The sequence below is a fragment of the Salvelinus alpinus genome, chromosome 3 (genome assembly GCF_045679555.1).
Source record: "Salvelinus alpinus chromosome 3, SLU_Salpinus.1, whole genome shotgun sequence".
Lineage (NCBI taxonomy): Eukaryota > Metazoa > Chordata > Actinopteri > Salmoniformes > Salmonidae > Salvelinus > Salvelinus alpinus.
Window position 1 is genome coordinate 32,498,074 of NC_092088.1, and position 15,051 is coordinate 32,513,124.

Below are 15,051 nucleotides of genomic sequence, written 5' to 3' on the forward strand. Positions count from 1 at the left end.
CAAATAGCACCCTATTCCCCATATAGCACACTTCCTTTGGCCAGGACACAGGGTGCCATTCAGGAAACAGGGTGCTATTCACAACAGAATGACACTCTTACTCACGGTTGCACAAAAAGCGCTATAAGCAAATCACACCCCAAAAAATTCTAATGAGCCGCCGGCCCTGCATTTTAATTATCACTAAAAGAAAATAACCCTTTTCTGAACTGCAAAGGCACCCTTGAGAAACCCTACATTCTGAACGTGTACAGTCCTAGGTGACATGTGAGCCATGTATATATGAGCCAAGTATAAATGTGCTGGTATCTTAAGCTCAGTACTTGATAGATAGCCCGTGTCCTAAACAGCACCCTGTTCCCTATTAGTGCACCCATAAGGTTAGAAAAGGGGATGTACTGGAATGACTGCATGGCAGGAGGGGCGGCTGATTGACTGGACATCAAGCCCTTCCATTCCCAGTCCCATTCTCCCTTCCTCTTGAACCTCCCCCGTGCTACCATAAACCTTCATCCATTTTACTCAGTTGCTAATTAATGAGCTAGGTGGTAATTAGTGTCGAAGGAGTATTCCCCATCCCTGCTTCCCATGCCCAGACAAAGAGTTATATTTCTCCCCGACTCTAGCATGTGGTGGTAAAAGCACTATAGAAAGTTAGCACTACAGCTCCAACAAATTGAGAATGCACTCTGTGTGATATTGTCTAGTCTGCACCACCTTGGAAATGTAATTAGCGTGATAAAAAAAAATCCATTAAAGTCTGGTTGAGCTAGCGATATCTGCATCTGCGGTGGAAGGTGGCAGAGCTACAACGATGTTGTCAAGACTAGGAAATATCACGAAAATCAGTATTTTCACGAAAACGTCGGTCGTGTCCGAACCGTTTGGGCTACATATGACCCCTCCATGGAAAGATTAAAATCTCATGAACACGAGAGTGTTCTCCGCTTTGCTCTACAACTCCCACAAGCATCACGGGACTTGTCTAAAGTCGGTACCGCCGATGTGCCAACTTCTGACTGTAGCATCAGAACGGTTTGGGCTACACACTAAAGACGTCTAAATACTAGGTTCAGTTTGCTCCTACCAGAACTTGGCTAGGCGTAGCGAATGTCTGTGCCTCGCATATTCCCTTAAAAATAAATGTGGTTATATTACTGTTTGTCCCTCTTGAGACGGCGTACACAACAACATACATTTACACTTTCCCAAAATAGTCAAGATAAATCAAGAGATCTGTCATTATTTTTGTCAATTTTGCAGAGAAGGTCATATTCGCAAAATTTTACATCTAAGATGTTTGGTGCAGTATCTCTCAAGTGAAAAAATGTGCATGAAAGCTAGTTGTCCATCTGCTCGAACAGACTAAATAAAACCTGCCGAACGCTGCTGAACACCAAAACGAATGAAACTGTTTTGACTGGAAAACATATGATAAACTCAATGAAGAAAAAACATTCTTTTGCAATGGGATTGTTTTTTCTCCCGGTCAATTTGGCCAGCAACAATTTTATTTATTGGCTTTTTATTTTTTTATCCACAAAAAGCCATCAATAACTGGCAAACAGAAACCCTTCTCTCTCTCTCTCTCTCACACACACACTTTTTCTTATAAATATGCACACAGACACACACACATAATGATAGGAAATTGTCTTTCTGAAAAACTATTAATTACTCTGAGTGTCACGCCCTGACCTTAGTATTATTTGTTTTCTTTATTATTTTGGGTAGGTCAGGGTGTGACAAGGGTGGTTTGTTTAGTTTTTGTCTTGTCTAGGGGTTTTTGTATGTCTATGGGTTTTTGACTAGTCTAGGTAGTTATATGTCTATGGTTGCCTAGATTGGTTCTCAATTAGAGGCAGCTGTTTATCGTTGTCTCTGATTGGGAACCATATTTAGGCATCCATATTCCTTGAGCATTTCGTGGGTGATTGTCTATGTTAGTTGCTTGTGTCAGCACATTTCTCATTATAGCTTCACATTCGTTGTTCGTTTGTTATTTTTGTATAGTTTTGTTTAGTTTCGTTTAGTTTCGTTTAGTGTTCTCTGTGTTAATAAATTCAAGATGAACACATACCATGCTGCATATTGGTCCTCCGATCCTTCAAACTTCTCCTCCTCAGACGAGGAGGAAGACGAGCGTGACACTGAGCTTTTAACACAATGCACATTAGTGACATCTGCTGGTCATCACTAAATATAAATAGACATTTTTTTACACACAATATTCATCAAACTACATGGCACAGTGTTTAGTCGCTGGTGTTAATAGCATACAATCAGTTATAATAACAGGTTTGTATATTACATAAGGCCAAAACAAATTGCCTTTAAGTTGAAATTTTTTAAAAACTGTAATTCTATGGCATTATTCAGGTTGCTTAAATCAGAAGTTTATACAATACCAAATAAAATAAAGAATTTCAACAATGGGCAGAAAGTGTGGTTTCACATAAAACTATCTCCGAATAGAGTGCCTTTACCAGGACTCGACCCCATACCCTGTCGTCTCTGAGTGTTCCTGACTCTACCTGCTGTGCTACTGTTCAATGCAGTAATTTGAACAAATCCTAACTTTATTTTTAAGTACAGTATGGTGTCCAGTAAAGGTCGGTCTTTAAAAGCAACTTGGAATCGAAGAAAGGACCAGAAGCACTGTGAAATCAGTGGGATCTCTCATTTTGCAACACACAGTTTGTATCAACCAAAGCTTCGGACGTTATTGATCACATGATAATGTTACATTGACATGAGCATCGGTACATTGTATCAGATCAGTAGTGCTTTGAAAACTGCATCGGAGCTCCGGTATCAATCGTCCAATCACTAAACACACTCACGCACAGTCATCATCATGCACATCCTTTATCGTATTCAAGCACACAATCGACTCGCACAAACACATTTGTCTACAAAGCATTGTTTGAATCTTATTGAAGGATGTCAGCTTGTTTCACAATGACACAGAGACAGAGACAGAGGGGGAGAGATAGAGACAAAACAAAAGGAGAGTGGAGATAAACAGATAGCCAGACAGACATTTGAGTTGTGACTCAGAATGCTAACGAGGCATTTCAGCACAGAGAGGGTAGAAATGTGTGACTAGAAACAGGAGAATGTGAGACGCAAATACTCTTTCATGCCTCCTGGTGCCATGATAGCGTGCTTTATGTGTGTAACAAAAGCAATCTGGGTAACACCTTTTTGTATAGTCTGCTAATTTGGTGTTTACTTAAGTCATCCCTTTTTTGTTTATTTTCACTGAAATTCACTATAGTTTAATAGTAATACTGTACAAATAACCAATATGTTTGCGCTGTCTACCCAATAAAGATAAATTGGAACCAGGCTATTGCCATTACATTTAATTATTTGATATACGTACCAGAAAGTGCCCATTATATCCACAATATACCAGGTATATTTCATACCAGCCAGGTTCATACCAACTGAAATGCCCTTTCACATTTGCATTAACGTGGAAAAACAGTCATTAAGCTTTCATCCAAAGCGTCTTACAAAACATTGACAATGACACATAATATATTCAGAGTGGCCCTGCAATATGCTCTAACCCACTGAGCCATTGGATCCCCAGTTCCCACCTCAGAAGCAGGCAGACCACTGAGGTTGAACGGTTGTCTGTCAAAACAAGACTAGAAATAAGTAGACATTAGGCCCAAGGAAATTCCATCAAAGGTCCGAATCAAATCTTAGTTGAATCCAATTGATTTGTGTGGTACTTTTTGGGGTCAAAATCTAATTTGAGTTGAATCAAACGGACTGGTACGGAACTTTCTTATACACTTTGTTATACATTAGTCGCAAATCAATGTTTGAAGGAGAGAGAGAACATTTTCTCAAGTATCCTAGGTGAATGGAACTAAGATGCTGCCAATAATTTTGACTGGCCGGTCTTGTTAATGCATGGATTGTGTATGGTCTATGGCTTGACTGGGCATTTTTTAAATCAAAGATCAGGTACCCAAACCCATAAGAGAAAACCCATAAGAAATGTTAATTAATTTGTTTCAGTACAATCTAAATAAAACTGGAACAAATATTACAGCAGGACGTCACTGAATATGTTGATTGGGTGTCTCGTTTGACGGACACAGTATACATGCAACCAACTGGTTTCCATTTTGTGGAACAAACACAATGAAAAAGAGATGCCCTTCAAATGCCTGTTGCCATGAATTTCAAACAAATAGCTCTGTCTGAGGAAAATCCTTGCAGCGTCGCTAAGCATTTGGAGTTGGTGGTGAAGTTGGACCAACTCAATGACTGTTAACACAACGTTTGTCTGCTGCTCTTGAGGATGAGAATAGCATGCTCAACTAAGTCTACAGGCCATATGGGTGCTTATGCTGAGCTAAAGGCTAACCCGAAATATAAATGAATGGAGAAAAAAACTGATATCCAACACATCATCCAGTTCTGTAGATTTATTTGGCACAAACTGAGGAAAGTACAAAACTGAAACATCTGTGTGTGTGTGTGTGTGTGTGTGTGTGTGTGTGTGTGTGTGTGTGTGTGTGTGTGTGTGTGTGTGTGTGTGTGTGTGTGTGTGTGTGTGTGTGTGTGTGTGTGTGTGTGTGTGTGTGTGTGTGTGTGTGTGTGTGTGTGTGTGTGTGTGTCAGCATGTGGATGTCGTTCAGGGAAAATAACAAATTCATTTATAAAACAATGCGTTGCGGTACTGAGCAACTTAGGTCAACATATGGGTGCTTGGCCAAAGGGTTGTCTAAAAATATGAATGTGTAAAAAAGAGCCAGAACTCATGTCATTAAGCTAAAATTGATTTATTTGACACACGCTCAGCGGAGGCATAGAACCGAAACGTCTTGCTTGAGGAAAACCTAAAATCTCACAAAACTGAATCATGTGAAGTCAAGTGTCTCCTGAAGTGTCTCTCGTAGATCTAAGAGCACGAGGCCTGCAGACCTGGGTTCAAATAGTATTTTAAAGTGGAACTCACAGCATTTTAGCAACATGGAATGTTTTTAAAATCTGTTCATATTCACCCCATGGAAGAATATGACACCTTTTTTCTCTGACAATCAGATAAATTAGATATGGTCATTTTCACGTTTTCATAAATGTATAGAATGTTTGGGAATGAGGTATAGTAAAGAATTTGTGAAAATTCTATAGCAATATAGAATGGGAAAGCGGCTGTTCTTTTAGATAAGTAATAGACACTGCAGTAAATAAAACTGGGAAAAAATGTCCTGTCCAGGACTGGAGTCTACGCAGACCGGTGCGCCATAGCCAATCAGAGCTACAGTAGGCCTATATGCAAATTCAGTGTATTCAGAAAGTTTTCAGACCCCTTCATTTTTTCCACATTTTGTTATGTTACAGCCTTATTCTAAAATTTCTTAAATCGTTTTTGCCCCTGATCAATCTACACACAAAACCCCATAATGACAAAGCAAGAACATGTTATTTGAAATTTTTGCAAATTTCTAAGATTCGAAAAAAAGAAATGTCACATTTACATAAGTATTCAAACCCTTTACTCAGTACTTTGTTGAATCACCTTTGGCAGCGATTACAGCCTCAAGTCTTCTTGGGTATGACACTACAAGCTTGGCACACCTGTATTTGGGGAGTTTCTCCGATTCTTCTCTGCAGATCCTCTCAAGCTCTGTCAGGTTGGATGGGGAGCATTGCTGCACAGCTATTTTCAGGTCTCTCCGCAGATGTTAGATCGGGTTCAAGTCCGGGCTCTGGCTGGGCAGCTCAAGGACATTCGTTGTCCTGTTGGAAGGCGAACCTTCACCTCTGACCGAGGTCCTGAGCACTCTGGAGCAGGTTTTCATCAAGGATCTCTCTGTACTTTGCTCTGTTCATCTTTCCCTCAATCCTGACAATTCTCTCAGTCCCTGCAGCATCCCCACAGCATGATACTGCCACCACCATGCTTCACTGTAGGGATGGTGCCATGTTTCCTCCAGATGGCATTCAGGCCAAAGAGTTCAATCTTGGTTTCATCAGACCAGACAATCTTGTTTGTCAAGGTCTGAGAGTCCTTTAGGTGCCTTTTGGCTAACTCCAAGTGGGCTGTCATGTGCCTAGTACTGATGAGTGGCTTACTTTTGGCCACTGTACCACAAAGGCCTGATTGGTGGAGTGCTACAGCGATGGTTGTCCTTCTGGAAGGTTCTCCCATCTCCTCAGAGGAACTCTGGAGCTCTGTCAGAGTGACCAGCAGCTTCTTGGTCACCTCCCTGACCAAGGCCCTTCTCCCCTGATTCCTCTGTTTGGCCGGGTGGCCAGCTCTAGGAAGAGTCTTGGTGGTTCCAAACTTCTTCCATTTAGGAATGATGGAGGCCACTGTGTTCTTGGGGACCTTCAATGCTGCAGAAATGTTTTGGTACCCTTCCCCAGATCTGCGCCTTCACACAATCCTGTCTCAAAGCTCTATGTACAATTCCTTCGACCTCATGGCTTGGTTTTTTCTCTGACATGCACTGTCAACTGTGGGACTTTATATAGACAGGTGTATGCCTTTCCAAATCATGTCCAATCAATTGAACTTACCACAGGTGGACTCCAATGAAGTTGTAGAAACATCTCAATGATGATCAATGGAAACAGGATGCACCTGGGCTCAATTTCGAGTCTTATAGCAAAGGGTCTGAATAGTTATGTAAATAAGGTATTTGTGTTTTTCATTTTTAATACATTTGCAAAAATGTCTAAAAACATGTTTTCACTTTGTCATTTTTGGGTATAGTGTGTAGATTGATCACAAAAAACATTTAATGAAATCCATTTTAGAATAAGGCTGTAAAGTAAAAAAAATTGGAAAAAGGGAAAGGGTCTGAATACTTTCCGAATGCACTGTAAGCCACTTGGCACAAGGGCCTGCCATCATTCACTTTGAACTTTACAGGCAGTAGCAACAGCACGACTTCAGATCATTAGAACGCATTCACCAAAAGCCACAAAATACACCTGAATGGATTTCAGCAAATATGTAAACACCACGGGAGTCTTACATTTGGGAACTTGAAAAGGTAGGCTCTCTCTTTCTCAGTTATGCACATCAACAACAACAAAATCAACAACTAATGCTAGTCAGCTAAAATCTAATGAGAGAATATTAGATAAACTTTCTCAAACTTTTTCAGCTAGTTGGCCGTCAAAATTGCACTGATAAACGATGGGGAATAATAGCCTGCTCTTCCTTCTGCAGCTTGCCTGCCAATGCATGCTTGTCCCAACCCAGGTTTTGACCCAGCCATTTGATCGATGCCAAATACATTTCATTGTCAAGTCAGAGATATCCTAACTAGCATAGCAAGCTAGTTAGGATATCTCTGCAAAGCAATTCACATCGCTAGCTAACCAAATGACACCTGTGCATCTCTAACTGTAGCCAACGAAAACTGATATGAGGGGAGACAGTTGGTCACTCACCCACTCCTCCAATGACATGATATTCTCCCAGCAGCTAGCTAGCTAATGTTAGGGACCATGTTTTTAGCTTGCTAAATAAATAGCTAGCTACATAAATAGATTCGCTATCCTACGGTTGTCAAAGTCAATCAGTGCACGGACCAAAAACTATGAATTCGCGGGCCAGACATAGCCTATTTGCTTTCAGAAAAAAACGTGCAACTGCGACCTGAACTGGCCATTTGTTTTACTTGAAAAAATATGGCCCTTTATAATGTACAGTTATGTACATAGGATGCTATATACAGCATTTTAACATATAAAACATTAAATAATAATAAGATATACATAATATTTGTCCAGCCTTTTCTGCTATGCTAATAGATGTGCATAATATGCTGCGACCCAAATAAAAAAGTAAGTATTTAATAACTCCAAATAACAAAATGTAGTTATAGGTTGTCGTAACATTTGAACTTAAAACATGTTTTTCATTAAGCACTACATGAATCACCGGTGCGGTTGAATGCAACATTGCTGTGTGGTGCACTCAAATTGTAGCTATCGTAGTTTAGCAGCCAACCTAGGCTGCTGCTCAAATGTTGCTGTAATAGGTCTACATATTTCTGTTGCATGGTGTTTTGTTGCAGGTTTTTTTTTTGGTTATTAATTGTCAAGCTTTAAAAACCGAAGCCAGACTGCAACATTTTACTAGCCTAACTAGGACTGTAAGGATGTGTCTGTACACTTTTCCTCTGCTGTGCGCTGCAAACAGGACACACGAAAGATGCTCAATTGAAGTTGAATTCACCGAGCTCATCAGGCTGTAATTTCATAAAGTAGATGACTCAACTGTTGACTCATTTATACTCATTTGTGTGTCTTATTCAGCCCGCGGGCCTTGTGTGTGATACATGTGTGCTAGCCTATTAGCCACGTTATGACTGACTTGTGATCATTGCCCTTGCTAGTTTGATTGTATTGACATTCCCAGCCTTAGTTACAGTCATCAGTTTTTGTTTAAAATATTGAGTGATTGAAACTGAAACAGTGTATCCCGAATGGGCTTTGGCAGCAAACAATGTACCAGGCCAGCTGTGACCTAATACAACCTAATAGCAATATTTTTTGGACTACCAAGAAATGTATTGGTGAATTATATTAATAATACATTGAACTGCATCCAACTACAGTTGAAGTCAGAAGTTTTTATACACCTTAGCCAAATACATTTAAACTCAGTTTTTCACAATTTCTGACATTTAATCCTAGTAAAGATTCCCTGTCTTAGGCCAGTTAGGATCACCACCTTATTTTAAGAATGTGAAATGTCCAGAATAATAGCAGAGAGAATTATTTATTTCAGCTTTAATTTCTTTCATCACATTCCCAGCGGGTCAGAAGTTTACATACACTCAATGAGTATTTGGTAGCATTGCCTTTAAATTGTTTAACCTGTCTAGGACTGGGGTTCCGCTTGCAGAACCCCGTTCCGCTAGCGGAACCCCTCGCCAACAGCCAATGAAATTGCAGTGCGCCAAATTCAATCAACAGAAATCTAATAATTCAATTTTCTCAAACATACAAGTATTAGGCACCATTTTAAAGATAAAATTCTCGTTAATCCAGCCACAGTGTCCGATTTAAAAAATGCTTTTCGGCGAAAGCATAACCTATCATTATGTTAGGTCAGCAACTAGTCACAGAAAGCATACAGCGATTTTCCAAGCAAAGAGAGGATTAACAAAAAGCAGAAATATTGATAAAATGAATCACTAACCTTTTATATTTTTCATCAGATGACACTCCCGGGACAACATGTATGTTTTGTTCGATCAAGTTCATATTTATATCCAAAAACCTTACATTTGGCTTTGCCTCCAAAACATCCCGTGAATTTGCAGAGAGCCACATCAAATCGCAGAAATACTCATAATAAACATTAATGAATAACACATTAGTGTTATTCACAGATTTAAGATATACTTCTCCTTAATGCAACCGCTGTGTCAGATTTTTTTTAAACTTTACGGAAAAAGCAAACGATGCAATAATCTGAGTACGGCGCTCAGAGTCATACACAACCCAAGAAGATATCCGCCATGTTGGAGTCAACATAAGTCAGAAATAGCATTATAAATATTCACTTACCTTTGATGATCTTCATCAGAATGCACTCCCAAGAATCCCAGTTCCACAATAAATGTTTGATTTGTTCCATAAGTCTATCCAAATTCCTCCTTTTGTTAGGGCGTTTAGTAAACAAATCGAAACTCACGAGGCGCGAGCAAGTCCAGCGGAAAGTCCAGCGGAAATGTCGTACGAAAATTCCTAAAAGTTATATTACTGGTCGTAGAAACATATCAAATGATGTATAGAATCAATCTTTAGGATGCTTTTATCATAAATGTTCAATAATGTCCCAACCGGAGAATTCCTTTGTCTGTAGAAAAGCCATGGAACGAGAGCTACTTCTCACATGAACGAGCGTCAGAGTTTGTGGCACTCTGCCAGACCACTGACTCAAAAAGCCCTTATGAGCCCCTCCTTTACAGTAGAAGCCTCAAACAAGTTTCTAAAGACGGTTGACATCTAGTGGAAGCCTTAGGAAGTGCTAAATGACCCCATAGACACTGTATATTTGATAGGGCAAGCATTGAAAAACTACAAACCTCAGATTTCCCACTTCCTGGTTGGATTTTTCTCAGGTTTTCGCCTGCCATATGAGTTCTGTTATACTCACAGACATCATTCAAACAGTTTTACAAACTTCAGAGTGTTTTCTTTTTTTTAAATAATAATATGCATATATTAGCAACTGGGACTGAGTAGCAGGCCGTTTACTCTGGGCAAGCTTTTCATCCAAACGTGAAAATGCTGCCCCCTATCCATAAGAAGTTTTAACTTGGGTCAAATGTATCGGGTAGCCTTCCACAAGCTTCCCACAATAAGTTGGGTGAATTTTGACCCATTCCAACTGACAGAGCTGGTGTAACTGAATCAGGTTTGTAGGCCTCCTTGCTCGTACACACTTTTTCAGTTCTGCCCACACATATCTATAGGATTGAGGTCAGGGCTTTGTGATGACCACTCCAATACCTTGACTTTGTTGTCCTTAACTTCTCACGAGTCACCAACCCTGATCCGGTAGCACCCGTCCCCCCCCCCCCCCCCCCCCCCACTGAGTAGCATAGCTAGCATAGCGTCACAAGTAACTTGTAGCATCTAAATATCATTAAATCACAAGTCCAAGACACCAGATGAAAGATACAGGTCTTGTGAATAAAGCCACCATTTCAGATTTTTAAAATGTTTTACAGGGAAGACACAATATGTAAATCTATTAGCTAACCACGTTAGCAAAGGACACGATTTTTTTACTCCCAATAGTTTTTTCCTGCGTCAGTAGCTATCACTAATTCGACTAAATAAAAATATATATAGCCACTAACCAAGAAACAACTTCATAAGATGACAGTCTGATAACATATTTATGGTATAGCATAGTTTTTTGGGGGGAAAATTTGCATTTTTCAGGTATAAATCACAGTTCTACATTGCAGCTGCAATCTGAAATAGTGCTGACCCAGCCAGAACAATTACAGAGACCAACGTCATATAACGAATTACTCATCTTAAAACATTTCAGAAAAATACACAGCGTACAGATATTGAAAGCCCAACATCTGGTGAATCCAAACAATATTTCAGATTTATTAAATGTTTTATAACGAAAACAAAATGTAGCGCTAAATTAGCATAGCTATACCAGGCAGATTCGGCTAGGCGCCCACGGCCAGTTCACATGCACAACAGATATGATATAACATCGTAAATTGGGTCTTACTATGGCTGATCTTTCATCAGAATGTTGATCAAAGTGTCCTTTGTCAAGATGAGTCGTTGGTTCCGTTCAGAATTGTTCCTTTCCCACTCCATTTAGCACAGGTACTGGTCGAGTGGCACGGATTTCTCAAACGATAATAAAATCAGACAACGGAACACCGCAAAACTCCCAAAAAAATTCAAATCATCTGATTAAACTATATTGAAAAAACATACATTACGATGATCTGGTCACATGTATCAAACAAACTTCGAGACGGAGATAATAATGGCCGTACAACAGAAGACAATCGCAGCTCCAAGTCGCACGATATAGAGAACCGGAAGTTGTCGGTCACGCCAAAGAATTAGCTCTCATTTCACGTCAGTCCCAGATAAACAAGATATTTTTCCTCTGACGTCCTCTTGTCACCCAGAGGAAGGCCAATGAGGTGTGTTTCGGGTCATAGGGGGCACGACCATATATAGGCAGAGCGTTGAAGCTGGCATAACACATCTTGCTTTTTTCTTCTTGGTCAGGGAAAGTGCTGTCAAATGACTTCTGAATCACTCAGAGACAAAATTGAAACGGTTTTAGAAACTAGAGATTGTTTTCTTTCCAATGGTATTATTTATATGCATATAGTAAGAGCAATAATTGAATAAGAGGCAGTTTAATCTGTAGAGCAAATTATGCTAATGGGAAAATAGCACCCCCTGTATTCTCAAGAAGTTAAGCCATTTTGCCACAACTATGGAAGTATGCTTCGGTCATTGTCCATTTGGAAGACCCATTTGCGACCAAGCTTTAAGTTCCTGACTGATGTCTTGAGATGTTGCTTCAATATATCCACATAATTTTCCATCCTCATGATGCCATCTATTTTATGAAGTGCACCAGTCCCTCCTGCAGCAAAGGACCCCCACAACATGATGCTGCCACCCCCGTGCTTCACGGTTGGGATGGTGTTTTTCGGCTTGCAAGCCTCCCCCTTTTTCCTCCAAACATAACAATGGTCATTATGGCCAAATTGTTTTTAAAAAATCCCATCAGATAAGAAGACATTTCTACAACAAGTGCGATCTTTGTCCCCATGTGCACTTGCAAACCGTAGACTGGCTTTTTTATTTCGGGTTTTGGAACAGTGGCTACTTCCTTGCTGAGTGGCCTTTCAGGTTATGTCGATATAGAACAGTTTTTACTGTGGATTTAGATACTTTTGTACCTGTTCCCGCCAGCATCTTCACAAGGTCCTTTGCTGTTGTTCTGGGATTGATTTGCACTGTTCGCACCAAAGTATGTTCATCTCTAGGAGACAGAACGCGTCTCCGTCCTGAGCGGTATGACGGCTACGTGGTGTCATGGTGTTTATACTTGCGTACTATTGTTTGTACAGATGAACGTGGTACCTTCAGGTGTTTGGAAACTGCTCCCAAGGTTGAACCAGACTCGTGGAGGTCTACAATTCTTTTTCTGAGGTCTTGGCTGATTTCTTTTGATTTTCCCATGATGTCAAGCAAAAAGATAGGCCTTGAAATATATCCACAGCTGCACCTCCAATTGACTCAAATGATGCCAATTAGCCTATCAGAAGCTTCTAAACCATGACATTTTTTCTGGAAAAAAATTCCTGGAATTTTCCAGGCTGTTGGCACAGTCAACTTAGTGTATGTAAACTTCTGACCCACTGGAATTGTGATACAGTGAATTATAAGTGAAATAATCCGTCTGTAAACAATTGTTGGAAAAATTACTTGTTTCATGCACAAAGTAGATGTCCTAACCGACTTGCCAAATCTATAGGTTGTTAACCTTTCTGGCGCAGGCGTTCCGCTAGCAACCCACCTCGACAACTTCCTGTGAAATTGCAGAACGCGAAATTCAAATGACAGAAATATAAATATTTAACATTCATGAAAATACAAGTGTCACACATCAAAATAAAGCTTAACTTCTTGTTAATCCAGCCACTGTGTCAGATTTCAAAAAGGCTCTACTGCGAAAGCACACCATGCGATTATCTGAGGACAGCGCCCGGCATACAAAAGCATGAAAAACATTTTTCAACCAGGCAGGTGCGCCACGAAAGTCAGAAATAGCGATATAATAAAAGCCTTACCTTTGAAGATCTTCTTCTGTTGGCACTCCAAAAAGTCCCAGCTACATCACAAATGGTCATTTGGTTCGATAAAGTCCTTCTCTATAACCCCAAAAACTCAGTTTATCTGGCGCGCTTCATTCAATAATCCACCGGTTTCCCTCCTTCAAAATGCATAAAAAATTTATCCCAAACGTTACCAAAAACTTCTCCAAACAAGTCAAACAACGTTTATAATCAAACCTCAGCTACCCTAATACGTAAATAAATGATACAATTTAAGACGAAGAATCGTTATTGTCTTTACCGGAGATAAACAACTAAGAAAGTGCTCTCATCCACGCGCATGAAAACACTACAGCCAAAATGGGAGCCACTTAGAAAAACTACAAATGCTTGCTCATTTTTCCAAAAACAAGCCTGAAACTCTTTCTAAAGACTGTTGACATCTAGTGGAAGCCCTAGGAACTGCAATCGGAGGATTTTGCCTCATAATAAACATGACAGCCATTGAAAACTGTGGTAGGCTGAATTCTTTGGGGGATGTTTTGTCCTCTGGGTTTCGCCTGCCATATCAGTTCTCTTATACTCACATACATTATTTTAACAGTTTTAGAAACTTTAGAGTGTTTTCTATCCAAATCTACCAATTATATGCATATCCTAGCTTCTGGGCCTGAGTAACAGGCAGTTTACTTTGGGCACGCTTTTCATCCGGACGTCAAAATACTGCCACCTAGCCCAAAGAGGTTTTCACAAGAAATTTGTGGAGCAGTAGAAAAACGAGTTTTAATGACTCCAACCTAAGTGTATGTAAACTTCCGACTTCAACTATATTCTGCCAACATTGCCTTACTGTACGTCATGAAATTTTGAGTCAAATAGAACCTATTTTTAAAACCTCTTATAAAGTTGGTTTTGAAGCATAAACTGCAAATTGTATATTTTTTACTGATATTGTTGCCTGTTTCATATCTGCAAAGTAGTTAAAATACTGTATGTTCACCTTTAAACGCTTGATTGAGCCTGTCTGGAGTGTTTGAGCCTGCCTGGGTGTGCACATTTGGGACTATTCCATTGTTAACGTTGTGCCATACGAGCTCAATCAAGCGTAGATACTTGTAAGAAAACAAATACTTTTTGATGCCAGGTCTGGATGAGAGAGTATTTCCATCCCAGTCCTTCCAATACCTCCACTGGTACATGACATTACTGTCAGGCCTGTGCTATCAGTGGGTTGCAGGCACTGCTTAGGATGGGCCAAAACTGCCCTCTACTCTTCTTTTCTCTCTCTTTCTTCCCATCCTCATTGACATACTCGTACTCCAATATGAGTTTACTCTCCCTCTCTCCCTCCAGTCTCTGAATCTTTCCCCCCAAAATTTGAATCTTCTTGAATGTTTTCTTTCTCTCCTTTGTTTCCTTTGAAGATGGACATACATATGCTATACATAAACTAGTGCCTGCATGTATATTCTCTTCCACCCTCTCTAGCATGGATTTGGCAGATAGTGGCTAGTTTTCAAGAAGGTTATACTTGCAATGATCGTGAAATGTAGTTGTTTTGCCTACTTTAGTTGAATGCAATGATTGTTAGTCGCTCTGGATTCGAGTGCCTGGTAAATAACTAAAATAACTCAGACTCTACCCACTCTACGCACATGCATGTTGTGAGAGGGTGTTTTTCTTCCATAGACCCTGGATATTGATCTCT

At 40.0% G+C, this 15,051-nt stretch overlaps 1 protein-coding gene across 1 annotated transcript in view; it reads left to right on the forward strand.

Annotated features, from left to right (window-relative positions):
• nrg3b (neuregulin 3b) overlaps positions 1-15,051 on the forward strand; it is a 432,713-nt gene that overhangs the window by 293,968 nt on the left and 123,694 nt on the right. The gene's annotated exons all lie outside the window — the stretch shown is intronic.